Here is an 18,083-nt window from a genome sequence, read left to right on the forward strand (position 1 = left end):
ATTAAAGCACTGATCTATAGTCACCCTTTTAATTTCTATGGAGATGCTTTTAGATAATACTTCTGAGAGTATTTGCAATCATCAGCTTGCAATTACTATATAACTGGCTATTGTTATATGTTGCATTACATATAGAATTATATATAATGCAATAACCATATATATTAATTTTAATATATTATATAGTTATATATTGTATTATTTAACTGGCTGTTATTATATAACTTGCTATAACACACTTGGAAGAAAAAATATCACAAATGCAGCTATCACTATCAAGAATGCTGGTCATTGTTAATGCTATTGCTCTCCTACAAACATGGTTATGGAAAAGAACAAATCCTCTATATAGGATATTATGTTAGGTAGTACTAAAGCATCTAGACTTTATATTATTTTTATTGACCATTAACTACCTTGCTTTACTAAGTTGGTCGGAACACTGAAAACATCATGTCTATCCATCACAAAACATGATGATCTTTTGGAGGTCTGTATTGAGCAGATGGTCAATGTCTGCAGCCAGCATGCCTGCCAGTGTTACACTGCGTTTGCTTCTGCTAGCAATGCATGCATCATCAGATCATACTCCACATCTTAGAGACTGGAAATCATTCTCACGTTGTCATCATTATTTTCTCCTATTTTCTGACAAGAAAGACAATCATGGATTTCGAAAATATGTATTTGTTCACTTAAGTATCAACTTGGCAACACCCTTGGCTTTGGAGATATTTTTTGTAAATCATAATGGATTTCTTTGTCATATTTTCAGGCAGTGGAGAAAAATACCTGGTACTAGCATACGTTACAAGGACTACAGATTTATTTTTTTCAAGTACTCTCTGCTTTGCTGGAGGACTTCCAGTTGTATTTTTGCTCAATTGTCCATTCTCCGCTACTCTAGACCACACATTTGAGCTATCAAATGACTTAAAATAAATTTTTCTGATCTAAGCAATCTTTCAAATTTTAAACCATGTAAACTCTATCATCACATATGTGTGTGTGTATGCACACGTGCAAGCATGCACACGTGTGTGTATTTGGATGTAGCCTTCCATTTGTAATTTACTTTTTTGACAAACTATAGGAAATCAATTGTCTTGTCAATAAATGGTGAACAGCCATGGATAATAAATGATCAATATAGGATGTTTCACTCTTCTGTAACATTTTTTTTTTAAAACTGGGACTATCTCTATGTCAGATTGATTCAGAATCAGAGCGTCTAATTTTATTTCTAGGTTTCAACCAGATTAAGTTGGCACCCATATGTTTTAGCTTAGACTGTGATTTTTTGGTTCTGTTTTGAACCAGGAGCTATTTCCCCCTCCCATTTCAGATTAGTCAAGTAATTAATATTATAATGGTCCTTCATACAAGTGTTAGTGTAACCAAATCAAATCTGTAAAATGAATGTGAAATTCAAACTGTATACAATAATGTGCTTGGCTGAAAATGTTTCTCAAAAGGATGGAAATAATTAAATATAATTCAAAGTAGATAAGCCAATCAAGAATTATTAGTGTCCAAAGCTTCCACATAAACCTTCGATGCAGTATTTTAATAGTGTCTGATGTAAATATCTCAGGGCAACTCCATAGAAAATTTTACAATGAAACTGAAAACTAAGGTAAATAAAAGTTGTATCTATCTGTGTACCTTATTATTTCCTGAACTATAGAGTGTCTGTTATAGGATTATAGGATTATAGATACAATCAAGAAATCTGCAAATTCTAAAACATTGTAAAGGTGTTAATATCATTGTAATTGTTTCAGAAAGACTGTTCAGACTTTTCTTTTTTTTTTTTTTTAAAGATTTTATTTATTTATTCGACAGAGATAGAGACAGCCAGCGAGAGAGGGAACACAAGCAGGGGGAGTGGGAGAGGAAGAAGCAGGCTCACAGCAGAGGAGCCTGATGTGGGGCTCGATCCCATAACGCCGGGATCACGCCCTGAGCCGAAGGCAGACGCCCAACCGCTGTGCCACCCAGGCGCCCCTGTTCAGACTTTTCTGAATGGATTATTAGCTTAAATTTGGAGGACTTACTGAGACATTTCAAAATGATCTATTTTATTACAGAAAATCTAAATCTTTAGAATAATGCTTTCATCATATCAAGATACTGAAAATATTGATTTTTTATGAGGTTTGGATGAGAACTCCTCCTTCCTCTTTTTACTCATATTCAACCATTTATTCCCCACTTGTATGCCCATTAGTCATCTACATTATGGGTTTAGATGGGCAGGAAAGGGAGATATTGCTAGCTGCTTCTTGGAATGAAGACACTGAAAAAGAGATGAGTGACTTCATTTCCTGAGATTCAGGCTACTACAGTATGAACTAATATCTGAGCCATCTAGAATTGAATACAAAATAAAATGCGTTAAGGCCCACTATCAAGACCCTGTTAAAACTCTTCAGTCTAGTTGGGAAACAGATTTATCCAGTAAACTAATGTGAACCCAATAGTATTTGTTTATTATATACTTTAGAAGTTTTAGTTGCTTACAATATTTTAGGATAAATTATCAGTCTCTGTTTTGCACTTCTTTAAAAGGGACATCTAAAAATTGCAAACCTAAAAAAAAAAATCACTGTGATTCATCTTCTTCCCTGTTTAATTCAACCCTTTAGGTTTTATGGAAGACTCTCCTAGTAAGGAAATGTAATTTTAATTATTTTAGGAATATGAAAATCTGGTCTTTCAATCTATGTGAAGTTGAATTTTACTTGAGGACTAAAATCAACTTGCAACCTTCTCAGAAGATTTATTAATATATAAATGGAGTTGGGATTTTAGCTAGGGCTCAAAACAATTGTTTAGTGATTTATGAAACACTGGATGTAATTGATGCTTACTTCAATGAGACAGTGAGTTACATTTTGACTTTAAAATTTTTCAGGAGCTTATAATCTATTATGATACTAACTACATATTCTTTCAAAATCCCTGACTCCACAATTTGCCATAAAAATCTATTTTAAATTTGGAGTGCTTAAGTAGAGAGCTTTTATGATATGGCTAATTCAGGCCTCTCAAAGAATTTTTTGAGTGTGGCTTTGTTTCATCTCACATTTCTGTACACATAGACTTTAAATATCTCTGCAAATTGCTCTGCTGGGGTAATCACAGCTATGCTGCCCTACTTCTGATTAAATCCTAAAAATCACTCCCATCATCTTGAGAATATAATCTGTTTCATAATCCTTCCAAGGGAAGAGAAGATATTCTTGCTCTTTTGCATTCTTTTTCCTGAATCTCCAAATCCATTAGGTAATCTACACAGTGCAGAGACTGTATACAAAAGAAACTCAGAAAGTTTCCAGACATATCTAATTCATTAAGTCATAAGAAGTTAAAATAAAAGTACAGTAAATTACTTGTCAATACAATTATCCAATCCCTTTTCATCTCAAACATATAGGTGATTAACTGTTCAAAGTTCCAATTAATAGCACACAACACTGTAGGCCTGAGGCTAGTTTTCAGAACAAAGAAACTGGTTAGAAATTTTAACAATCTTTCATAAGCTTATTTGATGTGATGACGATGGTAGCAGTTACACTAAGTAAAATCAGTTTTACTTCCCTTGATTTTCAGTTGGCATGTGTACTTCAAGGCATTTTACCGAAGTTGCAGTTAATTCTCAGAATAATAACACTAAAAAGAAAGTAGGAAGAGAAGTAGGAGAAGAAAGAAAGACTAATAGCAAGTTCTGAGAATCTAACATATGCATTTGTTATGTATTTTAGTTTTGGAGTGATGTTTTGTGTGACAGAGCTAAATTTTCTTTTTCTCAAAATGTAGGTTTGAAAGTAGAGATGTGATAATAAGTTAATTCTGACATTCTAGTGGGAAAAATATGTAGAGTTGAATGCAGAATAGCATAACTTGAAACAGAAATGGATACATTATCAGTTCCTATAGTTACATTGGTATTGCCACAACAGGCTTATCAGGATGAAAGTCACAGGACTCTTCTTTAGGGTCAGCATATGTGAGTGCTTCTAAGAAGAATGAAACACAAGTAATTAGGTTAACATAAAACCTGTTTAAAAATTGAAACTATTTCTCATTTTCATTTTGGACAGAGCCTTGATTAAAACAGAGAACTTTTCTGCACCACCCCCATTGGTATTTTTGTTGACCATTTAAAAAATCTGAAGAAGGAAAGACTTTATTTTGTATTTGTTGGGTCCTAAAAGAAAATTAGGCCATACTTGATCATAGCAGTAGAATTATCCAGTAGATCTCTCTTGTTTGTACACCCCTTTCAAACCACCCCTCCCCCAAAATAATAGTACTCAGTGCCTTGGAAAATATTGCATTATAGAACAGTTAAAATGCTCTAGGAGTTTCATTTGTCCAACAATACATAAAAAACAAACTATTATTGCTTGGAATAATTGGCATCATTATAAAATGGTATTAATTTAGTAACAACTGCATAACTGATAACATTATGTACAAAAAAATACAAAAGAAAAATAGTTATTTAAATGGTCGATACAATATCTTTAGCAGTCAAATTAGATACACATTTGAATTTCGTAGTCTGGGTACATATAAAAGAGGATTATTGTTTAAGGAGGAGCCAAAATGATCAAGAAAACATGACTTTCCTTGATCATACGTATAAGAAAAGAAACTGCACAGATGCTACTATAATGCTTTCTTTAAGAGAAGAATTAATTTCCCTATCATTTTACTGGTGCAATAATACAAATGAGTGGGGGAGATAGAGAAGAATATAATCAGTCTCAAAGTCCAGAACATAAGAATTTAGTCTTGTTAATTTTGGTGTAACAAGAAAATAGAATTCTAGATAAAACCAGTACTTAATTTCCCTATTATAAATTGATATAACATGTTCGTAAAACATGACCATTTCGAAAGTATTAGGAATGGATAATTTTAATATTCGTTTTTCCCAATCTTCATATTCTTTTCTCTGTATAGCTTTTTCCGTTAGTACAGCACAATTTGTATATATTATTTCTTATGAAAAATGAGCACTTAGAAGTTTTGTCAATTACAGTATATGGGTAGCAGAATGGATAGAGAAGAAATGGGCTTAATTCTTTTGTTAGCTTTCTTCCAGGTGAACACTTATAACAAACTAATTTGATACCTCTAACAAAGAAGTGATGTAGGTATATGATTTTCATTTTACAAATAAGAAAACTGAGGCACAAAATGTTACTAATCACTATGTACAAGATCTTACATCAAAATAAATCAGTTGGCTTTATTATTTGACAGCAACAGATGTCCTTTTTATAATTATTCAATATAGGAACATATAAAATGATAATATGGTTTATAAATATTATGATCATAAAATTCATTATCCAAACCAAGATATTTATAAGAGTGAAAAAAGGCTCTTAACTTCACTCTGGAGCAATAGGAACAAACCAGACTTCATCCAACCAAATGGGAAAATAGATCACCCTAGCTATAATTAAGTAAGGTATAATTAGCCCTTGTGGGCAGAATATAAGAATTATTATATTTCCATGTAAGAAATTATACAGTAGTTAATTCAATGAAAGTTAATTTATTCAATCCCAAATTCAGATATTATACACACAAATGCACACACACACACACGATATATTAGAGATACTTATTAAAATGCTAATACATAGTTTCCAAAGCATTATAGTAGCAGAAATTAGTTGTCATGTTAAGGATGCCATATTAAATTATTTGCTTGAAATCAACTCACTCTTTCACAATGGGTAGGTTTAATGTTCATATCTATATTATATCTTAGGTGTAGCTTATAAGTGTCTATGGTGAATGGATGAAATAACTTGTATTAAATATGTGTTCCCATATTTGAATTTGCTGTAAGTTGTTAAAATCAACTTAATAGGTGATGGATCTCCTCAGAGAAAGTGATTGTACAATAATCTTGCATTTGAAATCCATGGACTAGAATCAAGTCATGGTTAGATAAAGCATTTTAAGAGAAGCCTTCTACAAAGAGGACAACAACTCCAATATTACTTTCCCACAAAATTCAAAGAAACTGATTTTCCATGGATAATTTGAAATGAAACCTTTTCCTTTAGATTTTCCCATGGGAAGCATATTCTTTTTAGATTATTAATAAATAGAAAATTTCATTTTGTTTGTTTGGTAGCCTTGGTTGTAAATGAATTTTACACATTGCAATATTGAAAAACATCACATGAACTTTAATAATTTAATAGTTTTCAACGAAATAGAAATATTAAGATGCATTTAATCAAACTTGTGAAGTACTTGAAAAATGTGTTCATCTTGCCTTTTCTATCTATGATCCTGCTGCTAAGCAAACAAACAAAAAAATAAAATGAAAAGCTAAAATACAGGTAATGACTAAAACACTAAATTTGTTCCCACTTAATATCTAGAGAAACTTCATGTCATGTAATTCTGAAAGCCACTTTGGAAACATATCTTAAGAGATTTTTGAAGGTAAGTTAAGGGTAATAGCAGAACATAATTTCCATCAACTAGTCACACATTCTAGCATCCAGAAAGAAGATAAGCCTGGGATTCAGGTGAACTCTTCATATCCAGTTTTACTTTTTTAACATCTGCATAAGCTTAGGTGGTTCCATTTAAACTATCTGAGCCATATGTTTCTAATCTGAAATGCAAGGTGTTGGGACCAATAACATTATAGGTTTTTTTAGACATCCATGGTTCTAGAAATATCTTGTTAAACAGTAGTCATGAGTCAATTAAGCTAGGTCCATATTCATTATCCCCACTGAAGAATCTTTTCCAGAAATGGCCAATAAGGTAACAAAACAGGGTATAAAAAAAATAAATCTGTTTTTTCATATCTATCACAAATAAAGTTCTCTTTATTGATAAATGGATTTAAAAAATAAATTTAGTCATTTTGTTCTATTCCTTTCTAATGGCTTGCTCTATTGAAAACTGGTTTATTTCACTTTCAATGTCCTTTAATATAATCTTCATGTCATCAGCTCCCTTTTTTCTCTTTCATTTTGTCATTTTACATATAAATTGCATATCAAAATATATTTATTATTCCCCAGAATACTAATATATTAAAATTCTGTATATTTCCATGAGATTTATGTTTGCATTAGACAAGGTATTCGATCAAAGACATTGACTTTCTTTTTCCATAAGTATACATAGCGGTATAAATGAAGCTAGATTGCAGCAAGCACTATTACAACAAATTTCTCTACATGGCATCCAGTGAAATACGGAGTTTTAAGGTTGGACTGATCTAAATCAGTCTTCCATTTATAGCCTCATGGTCTTGAAAGAGTTACTAATCTTTCAAAGATTTAGTTTCCTCAATCTCTATCATTCAAGTGATTTATAATACTAAATAAAAAGTAATGCAATAGCCCTCACATATAAAAGTCATGTTAACTCATTTCAAGAAAATATGTTAGCTAGTTAATTAGGTGGCTAGATACATAGTGGAACGAAGGCAGGTTTTTTCATACAACTATATTTGGGTTTAAATCTTGGCTCTGTTACTTATCAGAGCTATGTGTCTATTTACATAATGTTTTCCATTCATCCACTTGTTCATTAGAATAATGGAGACTATAAAACCAGTATGACAGAATTATTATGAGACAAGTTCTGTAAAAGATGTTCAATAAGGGTCAGTTCTTTTCCCCTCTCCTATTATAGAGTATAAACCCTGACCCATAGCACACTCCTAAAAACTATGCATTCATTCAAGAAAAAATATGGCATATCTACTATGTACAATATACACAGATGTATATCCATTATTTACGGATACAGTCGTGAAAAAAAAACAGATAATACTCTACTCTTATGAAACTTATATTTTACAAGTCAACAATGTAAACAAATGAATAACATAATTTTAGACAATAATAAAGGCCATAAAGAAAAGGAAGGTGATGTGGTTAAAAAATAATTATGTGAGAGAAATGCAGTTACTAAATTGGATGGTCAGGGACGGTGTCTCTGAAGAGGTGATTTTAGCAGAATAAAAGAAGGATTCAGCCACACAGTAACTTTGATAGAGTGTTTGGTAGGAAAAAGCAAGGGGACATGGCTGTATATCATGAATAGAGATTAGATAGCTGTACTCAGTTTGTTGTAGGAGAATTTGAATTTAGAGAAAAGCCAAAGGTAGCAAGACAGAAAAACAGTTGAGAGCCAGAGTGAGTGAAATGTATACTCCCTGAGGGGGGAAAATGTAAAAGCAAGACTTCTAGATCATTCAATACCAATTTATGGTAATATGGACATTTTATTTCAGATTCAAAATAAAATTACATGGCTCCCAAAATCCCAGAAAATTCCTTACATAGCTTAATTCAAACTGCAACATGATAAGCTAAATTCACTTTTAATTAAATGTTTCTTTTTAGTACTATCTCCATTTTAGTACCTAATGCTATAAAACCACTGGATTACAAAAAATAATGATGTATTTACCAGGATTTTCACTGTAACATTTAAAAGAGAAAAGATTAAAACAACCTAAACATTCAGCAGTAGAGAATATGTTGAATAAACCATGAATTTCTCATATAAGGGAATATTATATAGCTATTTAAAAAGATGATGGAGATCTATATCAACATGAAAATATCATCAACAAATTGAACAAAATATTGGGTTACAAAACATCACACATAGTTTAATGCAATTTATGCAAACTTATGCAATTCTCCTCAGACACCAGTATGTGTGTAAAATCATAGCTATATATATCTATTTCTGCATCTGGAAGAATATTCAACAACATAGCATGTTCTTTATGGGTAACTTCAGGCAACAGCAGTTTTGATTGACTCTTATTTTAAAAATTATGCCCTATGTTGTGATTTTGTTTATAATAAGATTATATGTAGCCCAAACAGAATATTGTCCCTAAATTTTAACATAAAAGACCCCAATAATAAGCATTTTGACTCTTATTTCTCAAATTAAATCATTGTGATTTAGCAATACTTTTCAGAATTTCATCTCCTATGACAACTTTCCATTATCTTAAGGTATATTGAAGTGATAATGTTACTTCAGAGTCTGCTCCACAAGTACTAAAAAAATGCCTTTTCTTTACACATTTTAAAAATTCTCTTAGCTATGTATATTTCCACCTTTAAAGAATATTTAAACATTAATGATTTTTGGACATTTTTATTGAAATTTTTACTTTATTTGAATTTTGTAGATCTATAGTTTTAGCTTTCTTTTCTAAGAGGACAGACTTATTTTAATGCTCTTATAAATCACTGACTCATGGACAAGAAAACAGAAGATAAAATACAGTGCAGACACAAAGAGATTAACATTAATCCTCATGGTTCAAATGAGGCATTTGGACTAAGTGCTAGTTAGGTCTTTGTATCTCTAGCCTATGATGTAATTGAGAAATAATGAAGCCACAAGACAGTTAAAGGTAAACTAAAAATTCAAAGAAGTGAATGCAGCATCTGTTCTGACTTTGGGAATAGAGTGTCGGGTGTAAATATCCCTACTGTTTGTTCTTTATATTTCAAATGAACTTGAGAAGGGTGAAGAGACACTTCTCAGGGAGAAAAACAGAAAATGTCAAGGTTCTTAAAAGAAACTTAAAATAACTGTTTACCTATTCATCCCCTTGAAACAGGTATGGCATTGAATCATAATATATGAGAATTAGTGTGAAAACAGAATTTAAATTGATACATTTGCAGGTGTCAAACCTGCTGGAATAGATGGAATATGAAACTTCATCCACTTTTGAACACTGACAGCTGTTTTCATAGTATGTGTGCATGAGGACATGGGCACATGCAAGTGTGTGTGTGTATTCTGTGCTGCTAATGCTGTTGATCCAACAAATTCAGTTGCTTTCATCTGACTTCCTCTGACTTCCAGTGTCAAAAATTGATTATTATCAGAGACAAGAAAAATAATGGAATATAAAGCATAGCTGATCCAAACATTACTCTAAATATGTCAAAAGAAAAAAATGTAAGCTGAGCAAAGAGTGCTAGGATGTATTGATTCGTTAAAAGCATGAACAGAATGCTGTGATAAGAATTTTTAAAATACATTTTTTTCATGCAGAGAATTTGATTTTCAACTAGAATATAAATATAACAAGGTCTTCAATGTGTTTTTTATAAACTACTGCATCACATACCAGAGTGTCTTGAGATATGAAAAGAACCATTACATTGTTTTTAAATTTACTTTCTGTTGTGCAAAATTAGCAATCCCAAATCACCTACTGTTAATCAGCCAACACCAAACAATATTGCCACAACAGGCAACAATTTGGAAAGTGTAAAAACTATCAGCTTTGGCTATTAGAGTTAAATACTAAAAGTCCTTACCCAGCCCATGATTATGACTTTTAATTCCAGGGCAGACTGACCTCTTCATCTGAAAGAACCTTTATAGCTTAAAGCCCTGCTGAAGTCATTTTCTTAAGTTAATCAGGTTTCCACACTGGGGTTCCACAGCAGGAAAGAGAATTCATACAAATGAGCTCTTTTCCCACCTGCAGTTTCTCTTTGGTTCTGAATAGGCTTATGCAATAATTTATTTTCCACAAAGAATCATCCCAGATAAATACAAAAGTAACTTTCCTAAGCAGAAGCCCCTAGTCATGGAGTCCCTTTAGCTCCAATTACTGGATAGAGGGAAGTTAAATATTTTCTCTCAACTATGTCACTGTCATAATCAAGCATTATATTTCACCAAGACCTTGTGTTTGCATTGTATTCAAACACAGCCAGATGAGTAATCAAGAAAAGTTATTTCTTGCATGTTTGTGTTAATTTTTTAAAGTACACTTTTCTCACGTACAACATATTTCCAGTAGGATTTTTCATTCCACTCTCCTAGAGTTTTCCTAAAAATTTCAGGGGAAAAATTAAAAAATGATAAAAAAGAGAGTAATCAAAGAGAAAAAAAATCCATGTGGGTATTGATTATAAATCTCGAATCCCCCAAATATGCATCTTTCCCACCATAAGATAAGGTCTGTTGTAGATGGAATAACCACTCCCTAAAGATGTACATGTCCAATTCTGGGAACTGGTGAATAACTTACCTCATAAGGCAAAAAAAGATTTTGAAATTGTGATTAAGCTTAAAGACTTTGAGATGGGAAGATAATTCGGGCAGGCCTCAAAAGTGGAGGACTTTACCTAGCTAGAGGGAAATATGACTATGGAATAATGGTCAGAGAGATGAATCTTGATGGTTTTGAAGATGGAAGAATGAGGTCATCAGCCAAGCAATGTGGGAGTTCTCTAGATGCTGGGAAAAACAAGAAAATGGATTCTATCCTAGAGCCTCCAGGAAGGAATGCACCTTCAATGGGAGACTGTGTTGGATTCCTGACCTACAGAATTGTAAGGTAACAAATTTGTAATATTCTAAAGCATGGAGTTTGTAGTAATTTGTTACAGAGCAATAGAAAACTAATAAAAGATCAAAACTAAAACCTTTTCCCCTATACTGTTTTTCTTATTGAGATCTTAACAAAAGATGAAGTGGATAGTGATGGGATCACATGCTATTATTGGAAGACTTCACTTCAGTTGTGAAAGACACTGTGAAGTGAACATTTGATTTTTGGTCTCCCCAGCATCCTGTCTCCACTCTTAATAAAATCCAGTTTGGAAGCTTCTTCCTTATTATGCCCATTTTTAGGGGAATTGTAGGTCAAATACCTTCCTCCCTCTAACAGCCCTTGCCATGGTGGCGCAGACATGTTGTTATCCAAGCCCAGGAAACAAAGTTCCCTCTTCAGGGGCTTTAAATTCTTGACCAGAAACTAAAGGAAAACAAATGAGGAAGTATTTTCTGCATTCCAAATGCCTGTAACTACTGTAGTTTCGATGCTCTTTGTGTTACAACCCTTAATATCCTACTTTCCTGAATATCCATCTGATATTCCTCCAAATATTATTGTTTATAACCAAAACTCGTTTCCATGGTTTGCAACCAAAGAATCCTAAATGATCTACACGGCACTTTAATCAGTGAGTATCGCACAGCTGGGACTTTATGTTATTTGTTTTGATAAGTCTGGCATAAGTGAAGTTTCTCCCCTCATGATGATGCTTTTTCTCACAACACTTCTTGGCTGTGTACCTCCCCACCGCATGTAGACTTATTCCTAACATGCACCATTCATTCGATTTCTCCCACATTGCACCAGATTGCCCATAAAAATAGACTGTTCTGTCATTCATATTCCTTCAAGAGAATAGCTCATCTAAAATTCTACATTAAGAGGTGATAATGGTCATCCTAAATACGTATACTATTATGGTCAGATAGCCCCGAATGAAATATACTTTTCAAACTTCTATAATGATGGTATTAATAGCAGTTGATCTGTCTCCCAGATCATGATGGAATATTTTGAACATTATTTTAAAACAAAGTTTAATTTAATTTTATTTCTTCTCATATGGCTCACTCTATTTGCTCAGGGAAGTTCAGTCCTTGCCTTTCTTCTTAAGTCTCAGAAATGTAGCAAATCATGAATAAGCTTCATAGGAAGCCAAATAGTTGCAGATGAAGCTTGTGGAGAATGCATTTCAGCTCTGCTTTCATTTTAAAGATTACTTGTGAAGAATTCTCTCCCCTCAATCACATTTTTTTTCTTACTTCAGAAAATAGCTGTATGGACTCCATGTTTATTTATGTCCCACCCCAAAATTCTTCTGTTGAAACTCTAACACCCAATGGGACGATATTAGCAGCTAGGGCCTCTGGGAGGTAATTAGGTCATGGGGTACAGCCTCAGGGTGGGATTAGTGATTTTAGAAGAACAATCTAAAGGTCAGCTTGCTTCCACTCCCCGCCGCCCCCCACCCGCTGCCAACCTGTGAGCACGCAGCAAGAAGACAGACATATGCAAACCAGGGAGAGTCCTTAACCAGAACACAACCATGCTGGCAATCTGCTCTCTGTCTTCTAGCCTCCAAAACTGTGAGGAATAAATGCTTGCTCTTTAAGCCACCCAGGCCATGGTAATTGTTATAGCAGCCTGACCTAAGGCAAGAGCATATGTGATTGCAAAGAAAGAGGACATGCATTAAAGAAAGTTCTCAGGGTACTAATGCTGTCCAGATCTTAATATTTAAAGCTCAGAACAATTAAATCAGAAGTAGTTGACTTTAATAAATGTAAAAGCAGCAGAGAAAGATGAAAACCCCTTAAAAATACATAGAAATTGTGGCTTAATCTCCAGACCACCATCTGTTCTTTGAATATGACCTAATGCTGAAGTGATGATTACAACCTACCACTGCTTTTTAAGTGAAATGTCTATGAGCTCAAGAACAAAGTGAAAATTTGGCAATTTTCCAATCCATTTGATCAATACATGCAATGGAAACATCATTTAGTACAGAAAATTCAGTTGTGGAGCTTTACTTACCAGATGAGGCTTTCTGCCAGGCAATAGAGCGGTAAAGATGATAGATTCTACACTACATGAAACTGCCTAAGGTCAATTTTGGTTCTCCCACTCATGAGGTGAGTGATCTTTGGCCACTTACTTAATGATTCTGTTTTTCATCTATAACATGACAAAAATAATAGTCTCTCCCTCATAAGATTACTGTGATAATTTAGGCAAGACATGTAAACTGCTTAGCATAAAACTTAGCCCATAGCAAATTCTCAATATTTGATAATTACTTTTATCGTTATCAGCTTTACATGTCCATCAGCAATTTTTTAAACAGTGCTCTCAGGAATCTTTAGGGCAGGTAAAGAAGAAAAGAATTTTTACATATAGCCTTGACCCTTTCCCCTGCCTGTCCTTCAAGGATAAGACAACTAAAATTGTTTTCTGAAATGGGATTCTCTGCAAAGCATGAATATGAAAAGTTTCCACTGGGGAAGAAGTCAGAAAATCATAATGTAATAATTACCAGAGTTCTACCAAACATTCAAATTCCCTTTAAAAAGAGTAACACTAGTATTTTGATAAAAAATAAATTTGCTTATTCTTTATTTTCATTCTCAACTAAAGTTTGGTTAATAGATTGTTTCCTAAGTTTACATTGAAGTCTTATTAAATGTAAGGGGAAACCACTGGAAAACTCTGGAATTTAATTTGCATGTTAAAAAAAATTTTGTGCAGGTATATTTACCAATATTAGAAAGATTGTGAGGTTGATTTACTCTGTGTTTGTGTGTGTGTGTGGTGGTGGTGAAAAACAAATAACAGGAGATAAGCCCTATTAACAAATTTTTAAATGTCTAGTGCAGTGTTGGCTATAAACACAATGTTGTACAGCAAATCTCAAAAACTTTTACACCTTGTAAGACTGAAATCCTATTGCACAGTAACTCTCCACTGTCACACTGTCTTTACCCCCAGGCAATCACATTTCTACTTTCTGTTTCTAGGAGTTTGACTGCTTTAGAGATAACTTGTATGAGTGGAATCACGCAGTATTTGTTCTTCTGCGATTGGCTTATTTCATTTAGCAGAATGTATTCAAGGCTTATCTATGTTGTAGCATGTGACTTACTAGTTTTAGGTCTGTTCAGATTTGCTATTTCCTCATGATTTAGTCTTGGTAGATTTATTTTCTATGAATTTATCCATTTCTTGTAGGTTATACAATTTGCTGAAATTTGTTGGCATATGATTATTTTTAGTAGTATCTTGATCCTTTTAATTTCTGTGGGATCAGTTGTAATGTTTTGAGTCTTGCTTTTTTAATTAATCTAGCTAAAGATTTATCAACTTTGTTGATCTCAAAAAATGAACTCAGTTTTGCTATTTTTTTCTGTTTTTCTATTATCTATTTTACTTATTTCTGCTCTGCTCCTAATTATTTCCTTCATTCTGCTACTTTGGAATTAGTTTGTTCTTCTATTTCTAGTTCCTTGAGATACAAAGATTATTTGAGGTCTTTCTCCTTTTTTTATTGTAGGCATTTATCACTTTCTACTTCTCTCTTCATACTGATTTTGCTGCATCACATATATTTTGGTATTTTTTTTAATATATTTTTTTAAATCTCAAGATATTTTCTGGTTTCCCTTGGGATTTCTTCTTTGGTACATTTGTTATTCAAGAGTACCTTGTTTGGGGTGCTGGGGTGACTCAGTCAGTTAAGTGTCCAACTCTTGATTTCAGCTCAGGTCTTGATTGCAGGGTCATGGGTTCAAGCCCCACATTAAAAAAAAAAAAAAGTTTGAGCCTCCTACTTCAAAAAAAAAAAAAGACTGTGTTGTATAACTTCAACATGTATGTATATTTTTCAGTTTTCCTTCTATCATTAATTTATAGTTTTGTTCCATGTGATCAGAAAATATACCTGGTACAATTTCAATCTTAATTTATTTAAGACATGTTTTGTGACCTAACACATAATCTATCCTGAAGAATTGCATGCACTTGAGAAGAATGTGTTGTTGTTGTTGTTTGCTGTTGGGTAGAATGTTCTATGTATGTCTTTAAATCCATTTTGTCTGTAGTGGTGTTCAAGTTCTTACTGATCTTCTGTCTGAATGATTTATCCATTATTGAAAGTGAGGTATTGAGATCTACTACTATCATGTTATTGTCTGTTTCTCCTTTCAGTTCTGTCAATATTTACTTCCTACATTTTTGTGCTGTGATCGGTAAACTTTATACTTTCATATGCTTTCATTTTGCTGCTTAGTGTCCCTTTGCTTCAACTTTAAGGACTCCTTTTGGCACTTCTCATAAGGCAGTCTAATGATAATGAACTCCATTAGCTTCTGTTTATCAGGTAAATTATTCATTTCTCCTTTTCTTTTTTTTTAGAGAAAGAGATAGAACAAGCAGTGGGGGGAGGGGCAGAGGGAGAGAGAACTTTAAGCAGGCTCCACATTCAATGCAGAGCTCCAAGCGGGGTTCAATCTCATGACCCTGAGATCATGACCCAAGCCAAAGTCAAGAGTCAGTCGCTTAACCTATGTGCCCCTTCTCCTTCATTTTTAAAGGATAGTTTTGTTAGGTGTAGTTCCATCCCCTCAGCTTCCTTCCCCTCTCTCCCTCCCTATCTTTCTCAATATATCATCACACTACCTTCCAGCCCTCCAGGTTTCTGCTGAGAAATTCACTGATACTTCTATGGGAGTTCTCTTATAAATAAAACGTTGCTCCTCTCTTGCTATAAAAATTCTCTCATTGTTTTCAACTTGCCAATTTGATTATAATGTGTTTCAGTGTGGATTTCTTTGGGTTCAACTTATTGGAGTACAGTTGACTTTCTGGATCTAGATGTCTATTTCCATCTCCAGATTTTGGAAATGTTTTGCTACTATATTTCTAATAAACTTCCTACCACTTTCTCTCTTCTTTTCCTTCTGAAACTCCCTTAATGCATTTATTGGTCCAGTTGATAGTATCATGTAAAGTCCCTTGGGCTTTCTTCAGTCTTTCTTGTTGTTCTGCTGACTGGAGGACTTCAAAAGAATTGTCTTCAAGTTCACTGAGTCTTTCTTCTGATTGATAATTCTGCTGTTGAACCTCTCTTTTGTTTTTTGTTTTTGTTGTTGTTATTTTAGTGCAGTTATTATACACTGTTCCAAAATTTATTTGGTTCTTTTAAAATTTTTTTAATCTTTGTTGATATTCTCATTTTGTTAATGTACTGAATTCTTGAGATCATTGTGCATCTTTATGATAATCATCTTGACCCGTCAGGTATTGCTATACTTTGGTTTCCTTAGGGTAGTTTTCTGGGGACTTATTTTCTTCCTTTGATTGGGTCATGTTTCTTTGTTTGTGTATTTTGTAAGTTTTTGTTGGGATCTGCATTTTTGAAAAAACAGCCACCATCCCCATTCTTTACAGACTGGCTTGACACAGGGAAAGAACTCACTAATCAGCCCAGGTGGAGATACTGGGGCCTCTGAAACATTTCTTGGTTGGGGGGAACTTATGACTTCACCTATGACTGCAATTTCTCTACTGGAATGGCTTTCTGGTTTCTTTTTTAGGGGCTCATAATCTCTTATTTCTTCTAATATCTGTGTATGGAACTGCACAACCACCCTACCCTCCATTGTTCTCAGTAGTCACCAGGCATCCAAAATATGCCAGCTCCCTGTCAATATCCCAAGTCAGGCAGTATGGATTTACCAGTCACTGGGGCAGCCTGCTCAGAAGTAAGAACACTGGATGAATGAGCCATTCTTCTCCCTCCCCTGATGGAGAAGTCTCTAGTTGTGCTCTTTCTCCTGATCATGCCCAGTTGTGCACCTATAGCAAGCTAACCCAAACTGTTCTTTGTTTTCAGCACCCCCAGTCATCCAAATTATGTGAGTTTTATCAGCACTCTGAATGAGGAAAGACAAACAGTCTCTTGGGAAATCCTTTAAAAAGCTGCACTGCTGGATGCACACTCTTTCCCTGAAGAAAAAATTCTGAGCTGGGGTGTTTGCTCCCACCACTAAGCTGTGCTGGCTTGGAGGAGAGGCTGATGCAGGTAAAATGAAATTATTCTCACCCGTTTCAATGCAGCTTTTCTAGACTTTGTGCCCACCTGGGTATTACAATTTCTTAACTGAATTCTGGAGTTCTCATAAAGATATTTTGGTCCATGTATCATTGTTAAGTCAATATTTCTTTAGGGGGACAATGGCTAGAACTTCCTCTCCTATCATTTTGCAGACACACTACTGGAAATTTATTTTAAAATGTTTAAAGGGAGGGGCGCCTGGGTGGCTTAGTCACAGACTCTTGATTTCAGTTCAGGTCATGATCTCAGGGTTGTGAGATGGAGCCATGCATCAAGCACCATGCTGTGCATGGAGCCTGCTTAAGATTCTCCCTCTCCCTCTCCCTCCGCCCTCTAAAAAAAATGTTAAAGGGATTGACTTTAAACATTTATCTCTTTAGTATTTGCTTATTAAAAATGAGGTTTGGGTTTTTGTTGTTTTGTTTTGTTTTTAGTTCAGCCAGATAGATCTTTTGGAAATAATAATTAATCTACTTTAAAGGGTTAATTATAATATGCAACAAATATATCTTACTATTAGAATCTTGCAAACTTTGTCTTGCATTGCTTCTTGTCACTAAATGTATGTTT

General features: G+C 33.8%; 1 protein-coding gene across 1 annotated transcript in view; it reads right to left on the bottom strand.

The window, feature by feature from the left end:
* Positions 1-18,083, bottom strand: part of LRP1B (LDL receptor related protein 1B) — a 1,837,899-nt gene that overhangs the window by 1,094,638 nt on the left and 725,178 nt on the right. The gene's annotated exons all lie outside the window — the stretch shown is intronic.

Source organism: Ailuropoda melanoleuca, chromosome 2 (genome assembly GCF_002007445.2).
Source record: "Ailuropoda melanoleuca isolate Jingjing chromosome 2, ASM200744v2, whole genome shotgun sequence".
NCBI classification, from domain to species: Eukaryota; Metazoa; Chordata; class Mammalia; order Carnivora; family Ursidae; genus Ailuropoda; species Ailuropoda melanoleuca.